The following is a 22,399-nucleotide window of genomic DNA, read 5'->3' as shown; positions in this document are numbered from 1 at the left end:
GTTCAGTTGGAAGTGGGGTTCAGAGCAGTCTGGAGCTTTTGTCTCCTTCCCACCAGGGCAATCCAGCAGCACAGCCAACTGTCTGTTCTCTGTGCGCAATGTGTGCACCTCCGGGACCTCCTTTCCCCGCTCCCCAGGGGTTCTGCCTTACAGCCCAGCTCCCTCTGTATGAGCCTGGGTCCCCAGGGTCTGGCCTAGAACTGGGGTTCAGTGCTGTCAAGTCTGGGGTTCAGCACAGTCCGGAGCTTTTATCTCCTTCCTGCTAGGGAACACCAGCCAGGCACTCAGCCGCCCCCTCCTCTCCAGCTCCGGCCTCTCCGCGCGCCTTGTGTCTCCGTACCTTAGGCTTTTACAGCTCCTCCGCTCTTCCTTCTGGTTTTCTCCTTGCTTCTCGTTGTAGAATTTCCAGTCAGTTGACTTTCCTGTAGCTCTGGGTAATGTCCATTTTATATTTTAGTTGTATTTTATTGAAATTTTTGTGTGCAGCTGCGATTAGGTGTTTACCTGTGCGGCCATCTTGGATTCTCCTACCCCACTTTCTTGACCCAGTATCTGCTTTCCTTGAATGAGAATTCTATAACTAGGAACAAAAGAGGTATGAGTGCCCTTAGAAATCACTTGGTCCCTTCCTCAAGGGTTAGAGGAGCAGAGACCTGAGGCCACAGGGTCCAGTGCTTTCCCATCAACCCTTTGCCTTTTCTTGCAGAGTGAGGAGGCCATCAGACATCTGTAGTACAGGCCTGTAGAACAATCTGTAGTACAGGCCTGTAGAACAATAGCCTGGCTTCCTGCTTAGGATTCTGTCAGAAGCCAGGACAGACAGGAAGGGAGTCTCTGCCCACCAAGGCCTGTGCTATTCCAGAAACCATTCCATTCTCTCTGTTCTGACTCGCCAGTTCTCCTCTGAAGTCCCTGCAGGCTCCCTTTTCATCCCATCCCACTTTTAAGCCTTGGCCCTCAGCTCTTCCTCATTTTGTTTCATAGGAGTAAAATTTTACCAGCAGGAAAAGCAAATGTGCCTTCATCACTTGTTAGGGGATCTGGGGAAAATGACAGAAGCCCTAGAATAAAATCAGACTGTAGTATTATCTGACTTTGGCAATGATCATGACCCAGGCTCTGGAGCTAACAGTCTCTTGAACTCTAGCTTTACGCTCAGCTCCCAACAACTTCCCATCAGCAAGATAATAAGAAAAAAAAGGACTGACTGTGCAAACTCTACCACCTCTGGTTTCAAGGTCTTCAGACTGAGAGCCTAACTTTCCTTATCTATTTTTATCTTCCAAAAGTTGAGTCCCTGAGCTCCTAAACCCCAAACTAGCTTACAGAATGGTGGTAATGAAAGTACCAAGATAGCAAAAAGCAAGGTAAGGTATGGGAAAGCAAAGAAGAAGGAACAAAGGGCTTGTTGGAGGGGGCCTACTTCTGTGAGACCAGAGATATTCTAGGGTAATGGTACTCTGATCACTGCCTCTGATCAGCTGTCATGAATAGTTTACCTCTTTAGAGAGGAGCTCTGAAAGCTCAAGAATAAAGGTCACGATATTTCATCTTACATTTGACAACATTTTGCTTTTTCTCAAAGCAGGGGGAAATGTAAATTCATGATAGGATCATTGTTTCACATTTTCATAGGTAATATTATAGAATTAGGAAAAGTCAGAATGCTAAATGTTGCCAAGATTCCTACATGGAAATAAATGGCTCTGTATTTATTATTTTTTTAAAAAAAAGAACTTATTTTTTTCCTTTTCTGAGTATTAGTCATTCATTGATTTTCATCCCACCTCCCTTCACACAATCTCTCTCTCTTTCTCTATTTCTACCCCTCTATTTTTTTCCTCAGCTTTGAACTGGCCATTATGTGGATTGAAGTATAGTTGAGGAGAATTTAAACTTGTTGAGTACAGTGTTTCCCTCCATTTTTAAATCAGAAAAAATGTCTTTCTGAAGTAGAGTTCACTGTTGTTTTATTTATATATTGTCCTTTATACACTTTTCTGGAGTTCAGTTACATTTTATTTGAGTGTGGTCTACAATTGGGTGTTCTAAGGGTCAGTTGCCCAAATACAGGAATGCATAAATAGGAGAGATGGGCTAATTTAGAAGGATGCTTTGAAGGCAAGAGCCTGAGATTTGGGCTTCAGGTGCTAGTCAAGAAGTGGGTCTGTTGATGGGTACAAAAAGCCAGAAGTGACTTCAAATAGCAACTGTAAGCTGGTTGTTGTAAGCTCTGAGAATCAAACTATAGGAATGTGTACCAAGCCTCTGGGGAACACATGTGCCACTGATGCTGCTCTTTCTTGCTCATAATCCAGAAGGCTATAGCCCAAGGGGATTTTCATAAAGGACTATGGGAATTCAGGCTGTGCCTTTCTTCCTTCACGCATTGGCCCCTGCTCCACAGGCTTCAACTGGGATAACTGAGGGAGAGAGTTTAGGCCACGGGCATTAACAATGGCCTTGGTATCTGTGAATAGGCTCCAAAAATGGCCAGTCCCAGTAGGCAGGCCACAGATCCTGGCTGACAAGTGGAGAGAGCACATGTGTTGTGAAAGGTGTGAAAGAGGACCCAAGAATAAGTAGGAATGAAAGAAGAGCCATGTTGTGTGTGCATATCCTGCCTTTCGCCCAGAAAACAGTGGTGATAGTGGAGCTACCTGGAAGAACAAACATAGGAATATCAGAACTAGAAGGACCGTTGGAGATTATTTAGCTTAGTCTAGACCACACTTTGGGTACCAACCCAGAGGATTATCTCAAAGCCCAAGGAGTTCCGCTTGAAGCATATTGGGCTTCCATGGAAGATGTCCTTGTTGGAAATCACCAATGTAGTTCAATCTAGTGTTACAGAGAGCAAATCAAGACATAAAGAGAGCAAGGTACTTATATAAAGTCATAACTGGAACTCAGGTCTCTGTGTGTTCCCATAGATTATCTAATTTGCTCCTTCCTATGGCAAATTCATTATTATTTTCCCATTGTTTGACCAATGAGAATCTGAAGGTCAGAGTGTGGAAGCAGTTTGTCTGAAGTAGGGAGCGGTTACAGGGTTAAGCCTTAGACTGACCTGCTGGCAAAGTCTCAAACAAGTCCCAGCTTAGAGATCACAGTCCTCTAAGCATAAAGCATGACCTTGTGATTGCTCCCTAGATCTTTCCTGGGTAGCTAGTTAGCTGTGGGAGGGGCAGCAAGTGCTGCCAAAACAAGTGAAACTTACAAGAACATTGTAAATTACCTTGTTTGCCCCTAACTATAAATAAAGCATCAGCTTTGCAGTCTGGATCTGTTCTGTGACCTCATCAAGGCACAGAAGATCCACCTAGACCCAGTTTATTCTCTTTGTCTGTCTTTATTCTTCATCCTTCACCGGCCCTCCCTCAGGATCACCGAAACCTTGGCTGTGCTGGCGTGGCACAGTCCAACATGACATAATAAGGTAGTTTCACCCACATTACACTCAGAATGACTTTAGCAAATCAATAGCACCCCAAACACTACTACCACAGCAATAGTTCTATGGGTTCCAGCCAGGGAAAAGGACTGAGAGGTAGGCCATTCCTGCCTGCTCACTGGCTCCACCCTCCACCAGCAGTCACCCTCTGTGTGTGGGGGTGACTGGCAGGGCAATCAGGGCCCATCCCACTTGCTCAAACCCACCTTGGTCTGGTGCCACTCATGTCTGCCACCATCCATCCCCGGTTTCCCGTTCTCCATTGGGTGATTGGAACCTGCCAGCTGGGAGGAGAGACTGAGAGGTTGGCCAGCAGGTCCCGATCAGGTGGTCAGAGCCTGCAGACTGAGGGCAGCTCCTGTGTTGAGTGTTTGCCCCCTTGTGGTCAGTGCACGTCATAGTGACCAGTCATTCCACCATCTGGTTGATTTGCTATTACACTTTCATATATATAAATCATCAGGAAAACATGTATGTCAGCACTAAACACATCCCCAGTTGTTCAACTCTTCCCTATATCTCTATTGTGCTCCAGCTCAAAATCTTCAGATAAATTGGATTCCAAGGCAGATATGGAAATGTCATTATTGAGGTGTGTGGCTCTCTGCTTATTTTCAGGCTAAGTTTTTAGATTTCTGAGCATGTAATTTCTGAGAAACAGAAAACAAAAACTTAATACACATATGCACATAACTATGAAGACAGTGATAACTAGTTCATGATTGTGTATGAGAGAAAAACTTAGAGGGCGAGGGGAAGGGAAGGGAGAGGGAAGGAAAAAGAAAGGGAGGGAGGGATGAGAGAGAGAGAGAGAGAGAGAGAGAGAGACAGAGAGAGAGAGAGAGAGAGAGAGATGAGAGGGGGGAATTTCACAGGAATTTTAATTTCAACCCCTAAAGGTTGAGCTCTCAGGCTGAGGACCTTGAAACTAGAGGGAGGACAGTTTGTGCAATCAGTCCTTTACTTCTCTGAAGTATACTTTTTTTTGGAGGAACAGATTCTGGGACGGCCATGTGGAGGAGGTGGCATTTACTCCAGGCTTTAAAAGATGAAAAAAAATTGTGGAAATGGGAGGGAGGGAAAACATTTTAGATGGAAGAACTGAGGAAAAACAAAGAGGAGGAAAAAGTGTGAGCATTTAAAGAACAACAAGTTGCCAAATTTGGCTGGTATTCAGGAGTTTTAAACTAGAGCAGAAGAAATAGCAATAGAAAAGCAGTTTGGTGTCAGATCAACTTGGACTATATTCTGTAAGCAATGTGGTACTGTTGACACCATCAGATCTGTGTTAACAAAGGGAGTGACGCCATCAGATTTTTTTTTAAAAGATCATTCTGCTCATTGTTCAGGTGAGAAATAATGACAGCCTAAGGTATAAGATGGGAGTGGTGGTGAAAAGGAGCATTTCTGTCATCAAAAATAGTGTTTGGGGGAAAAACTCGGGAAATTCTGCAATATCACTGCCACCTAAAGATATATGTCTACAGTAATAAAATAGAAACATTCAAAATTGACCGTCCCTCCTCTATGACCACAGCCAATCAGGAGCTACTATGCAAATTAACCCAACAAAGATGGTGGTGATCATGGAGCTGGAGCGAGCAGGAGGGTTGGGCTGCCCCTGGTGATGGAGGAAGCCAAGCTTCCAGCCAGCCCTGGCTTCCTCTAAAGGAGTGGCAAAAAACAAAAAACAAAAAACAAAAAAGAAGGGCTGGGAGCCCTGGCCTCTGCTCAAGGAGTGGCTGGGGGCCTGGGTCACCAGGGGACGTGGTCAGTCTGAAAATGGCACTCAGCCCCTTACCCAGGCTGGCCACACCCCCATGGGGTGAAGGTTCCTGCTGGGGGGCTTGGCCAGCCAGCAAACAGACATCAGCCCCTCACCCAGGCTGGTCAGGCACCCCAGCAGAACTACCCACACTGAAGAGGCTGTGACCAGCCTGAAAATGGCCCTCAGCTCCTTACTCAGGCTGGTCACACCCCCATAGAGTAAGAGTCCCCAATGGAGGGGCATGGCCAGCCTACAAACAGCCCTCAGCCCCTCACCCAGGCTGGCCATGCCCCCATGAGGTTAGGGTCCCTGCTGGAGAGCATGGCCAGCCTGAAAACAGCCATCAGCCCTGCACTCAGGCTGGCTAGGCACCCCAGTAGGAACCCTCACCCTGAAGGGGGTGTGGCCAGCTTGAAAACAGCCATCAGCCCCTCACCGAGGCTGGCCACACAGCCCCAGCAGGGACCTTCACCCCATGGGGGCCTGGCCAGCATGCAAACCACCGCAGGTGACCCCACACACCAAGGGAACCCCCACCCTGATCCTGGACACCCTTCAGGGCAAACCAGCCGGGCCCCACCTGTGTGCCAGGCCTCTATACTAATAAAAGGGTAATATGCTAATTAGACTGGGAGACTTTCCAGGAGACCTTCAGGACATTCTTCTGGACAAAGCCATGGTGGTGGGGCTGAGGTAGAGGCAGTTAGAGGCCAAGAGAGGAGGGCAGTTGGCGGTGATCAGGCCAGGATAGGACGGCAGTTGTAGGTGATCAGGCCAGCGGGAGGTGGGGGTGGGGGGGTAGAGGGAAGAGGGGGGCAGTTGGGGTGAGCAAACCAGCCAGGGGGACAGTTGGGGTTGAGCAGGCTATCAGTGGGGGTCAGTTAGTGGTGATCAGGACAGCAGGGGTGGGGGGAGTAATTTGGAGTGAGCAGGCCAGCAGGGGGGGCATTTGGGGGCGAGCAGGCCAGTGGGGAGGGAAAGTGGGGGTGAGGAGGCCAGCAGGGGGGGAAGTTGGGGGTGAGCAGGCTGGTGGGGGGCAGTTGGCAGCAAACAGGCTGGCAGGCAGAGTGGTTAGGGGCAATCAGGCATGCAGGCAGGTGAGCAGTTAGGAGCCAGCAGTCCCAAATTGTGAGAGGGATGTCCAACTTCTGATTTAGGCCCTATCCCTGTAAATTTTGAGGGATCCCAGATTGGAGAAGGTGCAGACCAGGCTGAAGGACACCCTCCCTGCCCCGTGCATGAATTTTGTGCACCAGGCCACTAGTTACAAAATAAAAAACTCTCACGGAGCCATAGCAAAATGCAAACAAGTCACAAACAAATGGACAAAACATATGAAGAGACAATTTACAGAAAAATATTTTCATAGGCTCAGCTTTTGTAGTAGTAAGAAAAACACAAATACTTAAAATGCCATATTTAATTCATAAGATATACATAAATTAAACAATGGCTTGATGAATGTATACAGAGATGAACAGATGGATATGTGACAAAGCATATATAGTGAAATATTAATGATAGAATGTAGGTAATTTATGGGTGTTCATTATACAATCTTTTCAACTTTTCTATATGTTTGAAATGTCCATTAGAAATTGTTTGGGTGGCAGAATTTTGAACCATAACCCTTTTGGCACAACAATTCCATTTCTAGGAATCTACCTTACAGAAATAGGTGCTCACATGCACATCCTATATAATAAGAGAGGAATATGCTAATTATCCGTTACACCATGAGACATAACAACTGACCCCATAACGACTGGATTACAGATCTGCCGGAGGGTGGGGCAGCTAACTACATGCGGGTGGAGGAGAACTACAGGATGGAGCAGGGCAGCAAGCTATGAGGGAGAAGCAGGGGGACCTACAGGTGGGTAGGGCAGTGGGCGGAGAGCTACAGGAGGGCAGGAGCAACCTATTGCACATGGATTTGTGCACACGGCTATTAGTAGATAATAAACAGCCAAGAAGGTACACTAAAACCCTGTGTGTTATAAGGAAGAACTGGAAACCACTTAGTTGTCCAGGTGTTAAGGGCAGAGCAATGGCCAGTGGAAATTGGAGAAAGAAATGTTAGTAAAAGGTGGAAAGAAAGGAAAGGGGATTTTGAGAAAGGAAATATACAAAGAATTCAGCTCAATGACACTCCTACTAATCATCCACCAACAAGGACAAGGGCTCTGTGTTGGAGGAAGAGAAATCATTTTCCAAAGGCAACAACATGCTACTGTCTCAGAAACCACCACATGGGAAAATCTATGTACATTACCTTTGGTTCCTTCCCTCTCCATCTAATTTCACTTCCCAAAACAAAGGTTTTGGGTTTGGGTTTGGTTTTGTTTTAAGACCTTAGTTCAAAATAGATCCCAGCCTGGCTTTATAAATGGAGACATGAGACCTAGAGAAATGCTGGGGCATCTCTAAAGTCACAACATGAAGGGGCGACAGAATCTCTTGTACAAGCCTCTTTTAACTCCTCTAAAATCAACAGGTAGTTGTCACCAACTTCATCTTAACCTGAGATCAGAAAGAGCTGAAGCCTAGATGAATAGTTGTCTCCTTTCACCAGGAGGAGGGGGTATTGTTTTCTGTTTCAAACATCCTGTCCTTGACTACACACACACACACACACACACACACACACACACACACACCTTTCTCAAAGAAAGGTGTCTCCAGTTGCCCACATTTAAGCAATCTTGACTTTCAAAAGATCAGCCTTCCCTCTAGGTATCCAGCTGGAACAATTACCTTGGAGTTAAATGTGCATTTCTGCTAACCTGGCAGTTATCCAGAGAGGCTGCTTTTGCAAGCTGCACAAGTATAACCATTTCTTACTAAGCCTGAGCCTTCAACCTAGGAATCATAGTACAAGTACAGTGAGGAGTCTGGACCTGCGATACCTAGGTTCTCGGGTTCTAGGTGCTCTTAAAAGAAAATCCCTGATCCCTTAATTTAGGATTCTGAATGTTCAGGGTATGATAAAGCCCTGTTAGTAACATAGTGTGAATCTCCACATGAAGCCTGAGTAATTCCCACAATATAGCAGTCAGGTGGTTCTGGGACCTCTTTTCTGCTTAAGGTCTTCCAGTGACTCGTAGGCATCCTGGCCATTCTAATTCATCGTTGAACAGATCCAAACTCTGCTAAGTGTTAAGTGGGGTAATTAATGTAAAGTACTTAGTAAAATGCCTGATACAGAGTAAAAGCACTCTTATTAGAAAGTGCTTCCTTGTAGTAAGTTTAATTCTGCCTCCTGGTGGCTTCCACCGTGTTGAATTCCCACCCATTTGAAGTTCTCCTTTCCAGAGCCAGACAGAACAAACATAATTATTTTCCATAGGACAGTTTTGCAGACATCTAAAGAGCAACCTTTCCCTGCTTCCCTTCCCTAACCATGATTCACTGTAAGACTGCCATCCACCCAATCAGATTTCATCTTCCTGCAGATAGGTGGCTTAAGGTTTGCCTCATTTCCCACAAAACCATGATATTTGTCACCAGAGGCTATTACTTAGTCTCTGCCTAGAGAGGTGGAACTATAGAACTACACTTGCCCTGTTACCGCAGAGCCCCTTAACAATGAGCAGACCTTCAACTCCTCAGGGCAGCTAAGTGATCGACGGTCCTGAGGCAAAGTTTGGGACCCTCCTCCTCCTGGGAAGCTAACAACTTTCTGCTGCTCTTAGTAGCTTCCTTAACCACTGCCCTTGGCTCCTCACCTCCCCCACCTCCTCTCTTCCCCATTTACGCTTTCCATCACCACGGAAGGGCTATTCATGTGTGGATAAGGTTTTACCCCGCATCCTTAAATCCATAAACTAGCCTGGTGACTCATGCAAACTGGCTGCTGCTCCTTGAGCCGCGCCCAGAAGGCGCCTCCTCTCAACTCCCAACTCTGGCACTTCCCAGTAGTTCCAATAAGGCTCCCTGAGTAGTCCTATCTCTGCCACTTTCCCAAAATTGGTGGCAAAATTGGGCCATTCCCCTGATACCTTAGACACTGGTTCCAATGGGAGCGCGCGGCGGGTGTTACCTTTCCAGCGGCGAGGGGCAGCGCCAGGTCAGACGACTAAACCCGTAAATGGGTGAGTCCACACTGTGCCACGCGGCGATCAGGTCCACGGACTGCAGGGTGGCTGGAGGTCCCGCGTCCCGCGCAGCCTGGAGCGGGAAGAACCCACTGAGGAGCAGCGGCTTCTGAAGCAGAGGAGCGCCGCTGGCCACCGCCTAGCCAAGCCAAGCTAGATAGATGCAGGATGTTCCTATCGCCCCAGGCGCCCAGCCATGCCTCGCGGGGCTGTGGTCTTTCTCAGCAGATTATGTTCGAGTCTGAGAGTGCTGGCGGAGGTGCATTTGGCGCCAGCTAGGGTCCCTGGAGACCTTCATTCGACCGAGCTGCTCCCTGTCGCTGCACCTCGCCAGCGACTGGCCGTCGGGACAGTGGGTTCTTCAGGTCACAATTGGCGGAAGATGGAGCCCAAGAGACGGGGAAGGGGGTGGCGGGTGGGGGCTGGAGGTGGAAGGGGTAGGAGGGGCCCAACTCTGAAGTTCAGATGGGAACTCTGCATCTCGCCTGGAGGAGGCTGGCGGAAGGCCAATGAGCACTCCCTCCCAGGCTCCCAGAAGGAGGATTTGAGCGACCTTGCTAAACTCACTCCAAAGGGTGGAGGCTGGAGCGCCCCAGGGTGGGCAGTTCAAACCTGCTAGTCACTAATCCTCCCCCACCCGTCCCCCTGCCTGCTTTAGTCTGGCAGCCCAATATACTCCTTGGCCAAGCTTTGAATTGCAAATCAAACATTCCACCAGCCTAATTGCTGAGTTCCCAGGAGCAAATGGCCAGGACAACAGGGTAAGGGATCCTTACCCTTAGCAGGCCTTGCTAAAGGGCCACCTGCACTCGCCACCTGAGCGCCCAGCAGAGGGCCACACCCTCACCTCAGGACCCCGCTTCTGCCCAGGGGAAGCCTGGGAGACTTGCTGGGTGCTGGGTGAGTGAGGTGGGAGGACGCGATCAACTGACGACTGTGACACCCCCAGGAGGGCTGATTTCCCCTACGTTAATCTCAGTGTGCATTTTTAACCCCCACCTTTTTATTAGCTCTGTAATCAGATGTTTCCAACCAACAAACCTGGCACAATTGAGAAAGAGAAGGCTAGAAAGCAAAGCGGTGGGCCCAGGAACTTAAATGGTGCTTTCTCTTAGCTCTCACCAGCTGTGCACTAAGACGAAGGAGCTGTGCCTACCCAAGATCATGTCTCCTGGCTGGGATAACCTGCACTTAAGTCTTTGCTTGGTAGGTGGGAGCACTGATTAGAATTTTTTAGGAGGGCTTAATGGACACACTTCTGTTCTGAAATAGAGAAATTAGGCTAATCAACCTGACAATTATACAAATAAATCTGTATAACATGGCAGGGGGGCACAGGAATCACTTCAGCATTTGAAAAATATCAGTGTTCAATGGAGGCAGTTATATGAGGCAGCACTCCCCGGGTAAGACTTCCTTGAAATTCTCTCAGTAGCCATTCATGATAAATGAATTGACAGTACAAATTTTATCTTGTAAAGTTGCCACAGAGTTGCCAGGTGGACTCTGACTCTCCAGAACAGCCTGTTAGTTCCATGCAGAAGCCACATCTGGGGTTTCTATCACATCTCACTCCACCTACTCCTTGCCTACCTGTCCCTGCTTCCTCCTACTCCTAGTCTTATCATCAGGGTATGCAGTAGCTGCTGAGAGATTGAGAGAATCATGCCACCTCAAAAGCTTAGAGGAAAACCTTGAGCAGGACACTTCATCACCTTGGAGCCTCAGTATTCTTCATGTGTCAAATGACCATAATTAAGACTTTCTTCACAGTATTTCAGAAAAAAATCAATGGTTTGATCTATTCCTGGCCCATAAGCAAAGCTTTGTAACTGTTTGCTTTTATTCCCCTTGTACAATGAAAGAAAGACAATGAGTCCCAGATGCCCTGTTGTCATACATGGCCCATTACCCTCCATCAAGGCCGAGTCAGATCACCAATGGTTAATCATACTCTGAGGGAAAGAGCCTGGCCTCCTGTAGAAGCAGGCCCCTTTACTCTTCCAAAGGGCTTGTGTTGATGAGTTCAGATAGGTTTTCAAAACAAGGCACAATTTTGAAATAGGCACATTTGTCTATACAATATAGACAAGAAAAAATAAAATATATATATATTTAAATAAAATAAAATAAAATAAAATAAAATAAAATAAAATAAAATATATTTAATAATATTACCCACAAGGATTGTGGGTACTATAGCTATAATTACTCCCCTTTTCATATTTAAAATAATAATAATTAATAATAATGTTTGTGTTAAGTAACAGCCTCTGCAGTGGGAAGAGATAGGAGAGAGAGAGATATATATAGATGCAGGAGGACTAAATTTTCCCAAGAGAGGCTTTTCTATACATGGGGAAACATAATTACAGAAACTTGATCACAAGGAACAGCTCGAGGTTCTTATCCAGATGTTTACCTCCTAACAGGCTGTGACCATAAGAATTACTCCTGTGTTTCAAGTTTCCCAGGGATTCAACATGTAAACAAATATTCACTGGACACCTATGCCAGAAAGCAATGTTTGAACATCCAGGAGTTAAGGTAAATAAGCAAACAATAGTTCTCCCACCTAGCATCTTCTGCCTTTCGTTGTCCCAAAGATTATATAAAATTGGACCAACATTTTGAAAGCAAATTGCTGCTACACAATTTTCCTAATTGAAAGTCAAGCAGTACATATATCCTATATCCCCAAGCCTTTCACCACAGCCTAGTTCACTGTGTATGAACTTCTCTGGCTATTTAATAGAGTGGAATACTGTTTCTAATGAGCAGTTGAGAATGGTGCTGAACTTGTTTCTGAACTCAATATGAGCCAGTTGCTGTTATAAAGAGAAAAACCCTAGCATCATCTCTCACCTCTCATCCTGACAGTTTTCTCCCAGGTCTGTATCTACATCTTATGCTTTACATCAGCCTTAAATTGTTTACCTCTTGTGGTAGACTGAATGATGGCTTCTCAAAAATGTCCTCAACCTAATCCCTGAGACTTGTGAATGTGTTACTTTACATGACAAAAGGACTTTGGAGGTGTAATTAAATTAAGGATCTTGAGATGGGAAATTATCCTGGATTATACAGGTGAGCCTTAAATGCAATCTTATCTACACTAATAAAAGAAAAAGATGCAAATTGACCATGCCTCCACAATGCCCACCAGTCAATCAGGAGCAAATATGCAAATTAACCCAACAAATATTGTGGGTTAATTTACATACATAGGCACAGAGAGAAGACTGAAGACTCCACCTGAAAGCAAAGACTAAAGACTGAAGACTGAAGGCTGAAGGCTCCACTGAGGCTGGAGTCAAGCCTGAAGGCTGAAGGCTTTACTCCCCTGCGGCCTGGGTCCCGGGTGCCAAAGGAAAACCAGTGCTGGCAGCCAGGGGAAGGAAGGCCTATTGCATGCATCTTCATGCAACAAGCCTCTAGTTTATCCTTATAAGAAGGAGCCAGAGGAAGATTTCACATACACAGAGAAGAAAGCAATGTTAAGATGAAGCAGATAAAGATTGAAGATGCTGTCCCTGAAGACTGGGTTGATGAGGCCAAAAACCAAGAAGTGCCAACTGCCACCAGAAGCTAGAAGAGGAAAGGAATAGATTATTCCTCAAAGCCTTCAGAAGGAACAGCCCTATCAACACCTTATTTTCTCATTTTGGACTTCTGACCTTCAGGACTGTAGGAGAATAAATTTTTGTTATTTTAAATCACTGACTTTGTAGTAATTTGTTACATCAGCCATATAAAATGAGCACACTTTTATCATAATCATATTTAATTCTACATCCTCTAATTTGTTGTTTGTGTCCTTGCTACAACTCCCTACCAGATTGTGAACCACAATTCAATAAATGCCTGCTTACTGGACAACTAATAGAATGAATGAATGAATGAATGAATGAAGTGATGCCATTAACCAGCAAAGTGGTCAGTAGGATGGTATGGGGAGAGAGTGCTTAGCTTATTGTAACCCATATCTATGGCTGGCAATGCTTAAGAGGTGTGCTGAATTCAATTTGTATACTTTTTCCTATAGAAAGAATAATACATTATACAGTTACTAAAATATAAGGGATGTTACTTAGGCTGTATGGTATGTTGAAGTAGTTATCTAGAGATTTTATTTTAAATCCCAGCTCTACTATCAGTTCACTGGTGACTTTGGGTAATTATAGTCCAACTCAGAGTCTCAGTTTTCCCATCAGTAATATGAGGAGATTTCTAGACCATTGGAAGATCTCTTCCAACATCGCTCCTCAGTAGTTCTTAGAATTGTGCCACCTACTCCAACATGTCACATCTCTTTTAATGGGATATCATTCAGCTGTAAAAATTAATAAAGTACTGATACTTGCCAGAACATGGATGAACTTAAAAATATTGGCCCATGCCAAAACCGGTTTGGCTCAATGGATAGAGCGTCAGCCTGTGAACTGAAAGGTCCCGGGTTCGATTTTGGTCAAGGGCATGTACCTTGGTTGTGGGTACATCTCTAGTAGCGGGTGTGCAGGAGGCAGCTGATCAATGATTCTCTCTCATCGGTGTTTCTAACTCTCTATCCCTCTCTCTTCCTCTCTGTAAAAAATCAATAAAACATATTTTTAAAAAAATATTGGTCCAAATGAAGGAAAGCAGACAAAAAGGGGTACATATTACCTTAACTGGTTTGGTTCAGTGGATAGAGCATTGGCCTATGGACTGAAAGGTCCAAGGTTCAATTCTGGTCAAGGGCATGTACCTTGGTTGCGGGCATATCCCCAGAAGGGGGTGTGCAGGAGCAGCTGATTGATGTTTCTCCCTCATCAGTGTTTCTAATTCTCTATCCCCCTCCTTTCCTCTCTGTAAAAATCAATAAAATACTTTAGAAAAGGGAGAGTACATATTATATTATTACATTTATATGAAATAACCAGAAAAATAAAATCCATAGAATAGAAAGTACATTAGTGATTGCCGGGTGCTGGGGGAAGAATGGAATGGGGAACAAATGTAAATGAGTATAGATTTTCTTTTTGGAGGGCTAAAAATGTTTTGGAAACAGATAATGATGATGGTTGGACAACTTAGAAAAAACTAAATCCGACTGAATTGTATACTATAAAAGGGTGACTTTTATGGTATGTGAATTATATTTAACACGGTGTGTGTGTGTTTTAAATAATGTCTCATGTTAACATAAGCCATAGGATGAGACCAGTATTAAAGGATGGGTCTCTATTTTATTAATAATTCTTACTTACAGTCTTCTTTTCAGCTTGGCCACATTTCTTTCTAGCCTGGGCCTAAACTGCTTGTGACCACCTGTAGAGAAGAATCCCTTTTAACTCAACCAAATGGTTCTCCAGAAGCTTTCAGCTCCCAGTTTTCTTGGAAGCAAACTAAAGATTGTTATTAGTCTAAAAGGAACACAAGGCCTCTTCTGATCTTCCCTTTCCACGAGGACAGCAGACCTATGACCCCAGCCTATACTGGAGAGAATCCTGTGTCCAATAGGCTTTTATCAGGAACGTCTGGGTGCCTCCAAAGAGCGTCTGTTCTGCCTGGCAGAAGCCCAAACTGTTTGTCTTCATTCATCACTTACTTCATGCAGGGTCATGCTTGAGAGACATGCTGCTCTCTGCCAACACAATTCAGAGAAGGGCCTTGCTGCAGTCTGTCTGTGATGGGGGATAGAAATGGAGGGCCAACAGAAGGAAGAGTTCTACAGAAGAGGTAGGAAGAAATCCTTGTTATTTTGAGCCCACTGGTCTAAGAGGGAGAGATGCAGGAAGTTAAGGAAGTATGGAAGTAAGTGCCATACTCACTGTAAAACAAATATGCCATATCTTCTTTTGCTATTGGGAGGGAAGCCATGGTAACTAGAGATTCTTGGGCTGGGCCCAATGACTCAGCCAAATGTATGAAACATATATAAATACCCACCAAGTACTTTTGATAATATTGCTATGATTCCAGGAGTCACTGCTCTCTCCTTAGGCCCAAGAAGACTATGGAATTGGCACCTGAAGAATGGGTATGTACTAGTTACCTGAGGGATAAACTTCTACCTTCCCTCCCAGGCTGAACCTCACTGAAACAGACACCTGATATTCTGGGCTCCTTGGTTAAGCACAATTGGATAGCCCCCAATCCATGTCTCACCTGTCACCACCTTCTGTCCTTAGACACATATATCTGTGCAGTCAGGCCAAGCATTGCTCCTACATAGCTGTGTAGGGAGTTTGGTTCAAGCTCTAAAGGGAAAGTTTTGCATGGTGTGAACCTTGGACTGTGAGTCTAGAGAAATTGAGTATTGGCTTTGTTACGAAATGGTAATATGACTTTGGTAACATCATTTTCTTTGCCTGGTCCTCAATTGCCATACTCACTGCAAAACAAAGCAAAGCAAGGAAATCTCAAAGGTTCCCTACAAGTATAAAGTTCTTTGCATGTGAGATGATTACTTTCCCAAAGCCATCTGTAAGTCTTCGTTATGGAAGATATCTTGGAAATGGAGAGATAACCATTTTTTTTTTCTGGGAATTTTTCCACAGGAATGGAATCAGTGACTACTCAGGGTAATTTACAAATTTTCTACAAAACTAATTACTGAATTGCACAAGCCATACCTTTGGATATCATAATTGGGGTCAGTAGGGCTTATTTGGTAGGTGAGGGGTAGAGGAGGACCCCATTGAGGGCCTATAAGCTCCTTTTCCAAAGACTCATTCCAATAACAACAGGGCCACATTAAGGGTGACAATAGCACAGAACTGGAGCCAATGACATACTTCATCAATTTTATATTTGTGCCTCAAACTGGTCTTAAGAGAGAACTTGGCAGTTTCAAAGTCCTTAACCATACCTTCTCAGCTGTCCAGCATTGGAGAGAAAACACAAAGAAAAGCAAGGCTCATGCCCTGCTCTATCCTATGAAGAACAAGATTTAGGAAGTATGTGGGAAAATTTTTCTTGGTCAGACCATCTCCACTTTCTCTCATGTCTTTCTCTGCTGCTTTCCATTTATGCTCTGGCTGGGTATTCTTTATAGGGTTCAAGTCACACATCTTTGTAACCTGGGGAGGGAAATTAGGTAAAAATGTCCCTACTGTTCTTGAGGAAGTAGGTCATTGGTGACTATTTTCCAATCAGCCTGGTTGCCTGGAATCACTTTGAGTGCTAAGATGAAATCCTCATGCACTGTGTATCAAGAAAAGGCTGCAAAGGGGGGTTATTACCAGGCCAATTAAAGGGGAACCACAAATAAATAAGGCCCTGGCCTTGAGCTTCAGTCCTTAAACTTACCAGACCACATTTGTTGAGAGACCTGGGGATGGGTTCTAAACCTAAGTCACTTTACTCTTTTCATAATCTCAGTCACATCTCAGATGCTCCAGCTTTAACATTCATTCAGCTACCACATAGGTCTCTGACACTTTCCTGCCTGGGCTATCACACTACCTTTCTCTCTGCCGATTTCAGCCCTGCACCCTATTTCAATCTAATCTTCACACAGCAACCAGAGGGATCCTTTCAAAACATAAGGCCCATGTTGTCAGTCCTCTACTCAAATCCTTCAATGGCTTCCCCTGTCACTCAGAATAAAGCCTTACAAAGGACTGCAAGGCCCTTCTTTATTATTTCTCAAACCAGCTGCGCATTAACTCAACTGGGAAATTTAGAAAAAATCAGATTCCCTTCCCTCTCTATATCCTAGGCAGAACCACTCTCTATCCGTGGTATCTGAACTTTGGGATTGTTTTTAAAACTCCCCATGTAATTCCAATGTATAGACAAATTGGAAAACACTACCCTAGTTGATTTGGTTTCAAGTACTTCTCTGACCTCCTCTTTTCTCACCTCCCCCTCCTTGTTCACTTTGCTTTAGCCACACTGGCCTCCTTCCTGTTCTTCAATAAACCAAGTATATTTCCACCTCAGGGCCTTTGCAGTGACTATTCTCTCTCTATTTGGAATGCTTCCACTCCTCCACTTGTTTTATGTTCCCCTTCCTTCAAGTCTTTGCCCAAATGTCACCAAGTCAGGGAGGATAGAGCTGACTGCCTTAGAGTGCATACAGAGGTTGAACATGCCTAGCACCAAGTCAGAAAATTAAAGAGGTGTGCTAGCTCTCCTAGTTCCTTTACCCTAGGAACCTGCACAAAATGTTTCCTGCTCTTGAATTTTTTTTAATCACTATTGCTTGTGCTCCTATCTCTAAACAGCTCCTTTTTCTTCTCTGTGCCTGAAGTTACCACCTGGCAATTACAGTAACATATTAAAGGTCCATAATACACTTCAACACCTCTCATTCAAACATAAGTCAATGGGAGAACTCAGTCTGAGTCTTACTGAGTGTCAAGCTTTCAAGCTAAACACTTTGCATACATTATCTTGTTTATATGACTACATAACTTAGATTATAAGCTGGAAAAGGAAGAGAGGATATTTCTTCACACTCATTCCTGTAAGCCCAGGTTCAAAGATCCTATGGGATGATTAGAGTTTCTAACAGGGAAGAGGACTCCCTAGAAAAAATGTTGCTTCAGACTTGGGGCTTGGTATATTGCCTTTTGTGGAAGAGACAGTTTGGAAGCTAGTAATTAACTATTAACTAACAGACCATGTCTAGGTGCATCATTAGCCCTACCCAAACAATGACACTTTTGTCCTCAAATCATAATGACATCCAAGCTTATGAATTTGTCTATTGCCAACTGCATAAAGGATCAGATCTCCCCTTAATAGGTTTATGCACAAGGCCTGATACTCAGCCACTGCTTACTAAAACAATTATTATATCAATCTTGGAACTGATACTGTAATAAAGCTTGAGGAGCTGCCGAGGAAAACTTCTGGAGCTGTCTTTCATACTCCAATGAGTACAGGCATGTAAGCCTTGCTTTTTTATTTGTATGCTTAACTGTGTCTCTGGAGCCTCTCAAGGAAGACTGAAGACAGGGCATAAGGATCTTTCTGCAGTAACAAATTGAAGCTTTGCTACTATACATACATGCTAATACTAGAAGCCCAGTGCACAGATTCATGCACCAGTGGGGTACGTCGGCTTGAACTGCATCCTCTCACAATCCGGGACCATCGGGGGATGTCAGACTGCTGATTTTGGCCCAATCCACTCAGGCCGAGGAACCCCACTGGTGCACAAATCTATGCACCAGGCCTCTAATATGCATATAAGATATTTGGTTATTCTCTTCCAGCCCTCCCCTCCCCCTTCCCTCTCTGATTCATCAGTCTGTCTCATGTTTCCATGCCCATGCATTGAGTGTCTGCTCCCTGGTGGTCAGTGCGCATCATAGCTACTAGTCAAATGGTCAAATGGTCCAGCAGTCACTTAGACTTTTATATATATAGATGGACTTTTGGAGTTAGTAGAAACTCCATTTTCATCTCTCTCCTATCATAGTCCCCCAAAACACTGTGGGATAAGACTTCAGATCCCCCAGGTTCAGGGAGATACTAATTGGGATTTATTTGATGATAGATGGATGGCTAGAGAAGATGCTTAGACCCAGTAAATTTCCTTAGCTATGATTCTGTCACTAAAGTGCTCGTCAGTGAAAGGACTATAGAAGACATTTGAAAACTTTAGACAAACTTATTAGGTAGAGGAAGGAGGCAAAAGTGAAGCCATACAAAAGACACAAATAAACAGTTCACTGAAGGGAATGTACAGATGCCAATAAGCACTTGAAAAAATGATCAACATGACTTGTCATAGGGTAATGCAAATTAAGACCACTATATGATATAACCACACACCTTTGAGAATGAGAATGTATCAAAATATCAAAATTCAAATGTTGAAATAAAACATTTTAAAAATGTGATAACACCAAAAACACCAAATGCTGGTGAGGATTCTAAGAAACTGAATCACTTGATGAGAATGAAAATGGTACAGACACTCAAAAACAATTTGACAGTTTTCATTAAAAAGAAAGTATGCAATTACCATTATGTAGCTATTGCACTCCTAGGCATATGTCCTAGAGGGGAAAAAATGAAATGTTCACACAGACAATTAATGTTACATGAATCATTAAAACAGATTTATTTATAATAGTTAAAACCTAGAAACAGTCCAGATGTCCTTTAACAGATGAACAATTAAACCAATATCCATAACAACTCATCAATAAAAGAAACTATTGATGCATACAACAACCTGGATAAATCTAGAAGGAATTATTACTGACTTATAAAAGGCAATCCCAAAGATACATAGTGTATGATTCCAATTTTATAATGTTCTTGAAATGATAGAATTGTAGAGATTAGCCATTTTCAGCAGTTAGGGAGAGACATAATATGGTGGTGACTGCAGCTATAAAGAATTATATGAGGAATACTTTCTATAGGACAATTCTATAGCTTATTTGTGGTGACTATACAAATCTACAAGCTATAAAATTGAATAGAACTTAATTATACAAATGTACACATTATACACACACACTTGAGGGCATATAAAATTAATGAAATCTGAATAAGGTCAATGGACATTTTTTAAGGTCAATGGATTTTATCAGTATCAATCTCCTGGTTGTGAAATTGTACTATAGGTATGCATGAAAGATACACAAGACCTCTCTGTGTTATTTCTTACAATAATCACAAAATAAAGTATTTTTTAAAAATATATTTTATTGATTTTTCACAGAGAGGAAGAGAGAAGGATAGAGAGTTAGAAACATCGATGAGAGAGAATCATTGATCAGCTGCCTCCTGCACACCCCCCATAGGTGATGTACCCGCAACCAGGTACATGCAATTGACCGGAATCGAACCCAGGACCTTTCAGTCCACAGGCCAACGCTCTATCCACTGAGCCAAACTGGTTTCGGCAAAATAAAGTATTTTTTAATAAAGAGGTCATCATGGCTAAGTGTAACATATATCCTGTATTAAGAACTTAATTAGAAGAAATTAAATCAGTTATAGAAGAATTAGATATTCAAGAAAAAAGGAAGATAAATTTGATAATGATAGTCAACCAAAATGTAGATCTGTACAAGATCTTAGAGAAGTAAATAAATTGGCAATTTCTTTTAAAAGTATAAAGCCATGGTTTTATTTTCTTTTGATCACTTGAGTCACCATTGACTTCCAAGATCTTTTACCCTTTATTGCAAGTATCCCTTTAAAAGCATCTTTTGTCCCAAGTTCTGTAAGCTCCACCCCTCCACCCCAGACTGCTTAGAAGCAAACCAATTTAAATTAACCCCTAGGCTAACATAGTGAGTCTGCAATCAAGCCAGCAAGAAACTGAATGATGATGTGGCCTTTTACCATTCATTAACTAAGCCAGTATATGTGTATTTTGGGGAGGGGGGAATGGTAGAGTAGGAAGGGCAGCCTCCTGGTTTTCCTGTCCACAGATTTCTGGACTAGCATATGGATAAGTTTATCTATTGCAGTGAAACCCAGAAATAAAAAGGATCAAATTTCCCTCCCTACTACCCCACCTGGGGGAATCACTGAATCTAAAAATAAGGAGAAAGATAAAGAAAACATTGATTTCTTAATCACCCAGTAGGTAGATAGAAGAAGGTAAGAAGAGGAAGGGCAGTAGTTTACTGACAGGTGGGCAAAGAAAAATGACTTCATTTCCCATTTGGATTCTTATGATGCATCCAACAGTAAGTGAACACCATGTCCTGGTGTGAGGCCCAGGTTCCATGACTCTGGGTTGCGCCCACACCATTGCTGAGGCGGTTCCTTTTCTCACAAATCTAGGGGTGAGTCACACTCCAAGACAAACAAACATTTCCTCATGCGAAATAAGCCTGCAGTCCATTGTTGGGACCCTAGTAAGCTGGCTCTCACCTGCAAGATTTTCTGCAAGGTTATCACTCCCTTCTGAAGCAATCACAGAAGCCCAAGACTAGCCAATCAGTGCTTAGAGATTTTGATTACTCATTTTGAAGGATTTATCCATGGCTCTCCTCTCCCCTCCATTCTATTATACAATCTGGATTTGCTAAGAAGAACCCAGAGGGTTCCAATGATAGCAGGGTCTCCTCTGATTGGGTAAAGTTCCTTGCTGCATTTCATAATCACATCCTTCCATTCTGGAAGAAGTATATTCCAAGCCAGAAGAACTGTTAATCTCAGTGGTTAAGCCTCTTAGAAGTGTGGAAAATGAAGACTACTATTAACCACTAAACTGTAAAAGGTATACCTTGAAGGAATTAAAATTTTAGTGGAAAGAGCTAGGATGTTGCACTATTAAACACTTATGTTTTATCCACAACCAAAATGTGAGCCAGGAAAACATTATCTGTCCTGCTTCCAGAAGAGGCATGTGTAGAGAAATTCTAAAGATGTTTGGCAGGGGCATTACTTTAATTATAAAATGAAAAAATATATATAGGTTCAACAGAGTTAATGAAAGAAGAAGAAGAAAGAAGTCTTCCTTCTCTTGGGCTCTCTTTAGTTTTGTGTGGTGACTGCTAGTGAAGGTTGAGGCTGGAAGAGGAAAGGGAAGTTGAGGTATATCCATTAGTACTGTTGCTCCTGGTTGAAGGGGATGTGGGAATTGTCTCATTTCCTCCCCATCTGCTTCCAGCATAATGGAAGTATATTAGAAGAATGCAGAGGCTTGACTTGCTATAGAAACCACTTGGGATCCCTTGGGGCATTTCTGGCTCATAGGGCTCTCAGAGAGCCAATAAGTTGCTTGACTCCAAGGGTTACCATTCATATTAAAGTCTTGGTGACTGGGACTCCATGGAACTATATAGAGCACAGTCTGTGCAAAGCCTTATAATAGTTTTAATTCTGTTAAGGGACCCTTAACTATAACTGAGAGGAAGATCAAGGTGATCATGAGCTGCTGATTAAATGTTTCCCAACAGCAAGTCAGAACAAAAATGATGCCAAGAGCAACAGTTGGCCTTCTAGCTAGACATCATTAAACACTTCCTGACTCTGAGGTACAAGGAGATGTGGTCAAGAAATGATGCAAAATAGTCTTATCAGGAGAATTAAGGGAAGGGTGGAATTATGTATAGCCCTGCCAGTAGGCAAAAGGCAGACATGAGGCAGACATGAGGCCCTTGGAGATAT

The 22,399-nt window shown here is 43.6% G+C and overlaps 1 protein-coding gene across 1 annotated transcript in view; it reads right to left on the bottom strand.

Moving 5' to 3' along the window:
* ARHGEF9 (Cdc42 guanine nucleotide exchange factor 9) overlaps window positions 1-9,322 on the bottom strand; it is a 306,848-nt gene extending 297,526 nt beyond the window's left edge. Inside the window, exon 1 of the mRNA XM_084869460.1 lies at window positions 9,265-9,322. The gene's annotated coding sequence lies outside the window, so the exon portion shown is untranslated. The remainder of the gene's footprint in view (window positions 1-9,264) is intronic.
* Between the last annotated feature and the right edge of the window lie 13,077 nt (window positions 9,323-22,399).

Source organism: Pipistrellus hanaki (genome assembly GCF_964339955.1).
Source record: "Pipistrellus hanaki genome assembly, chromosome: X".
Taxonomy (NCBI): domain Eukaryota; kingdom Metazoa; phylum Chordata; class Mammalia; order Chiroptera; family Vespertilionidae; genus Pipistrellus; species Pipistrellus hanaki.
This window is presented reverse-complemented; position numbering and strand designations above follow the sequence as displayed.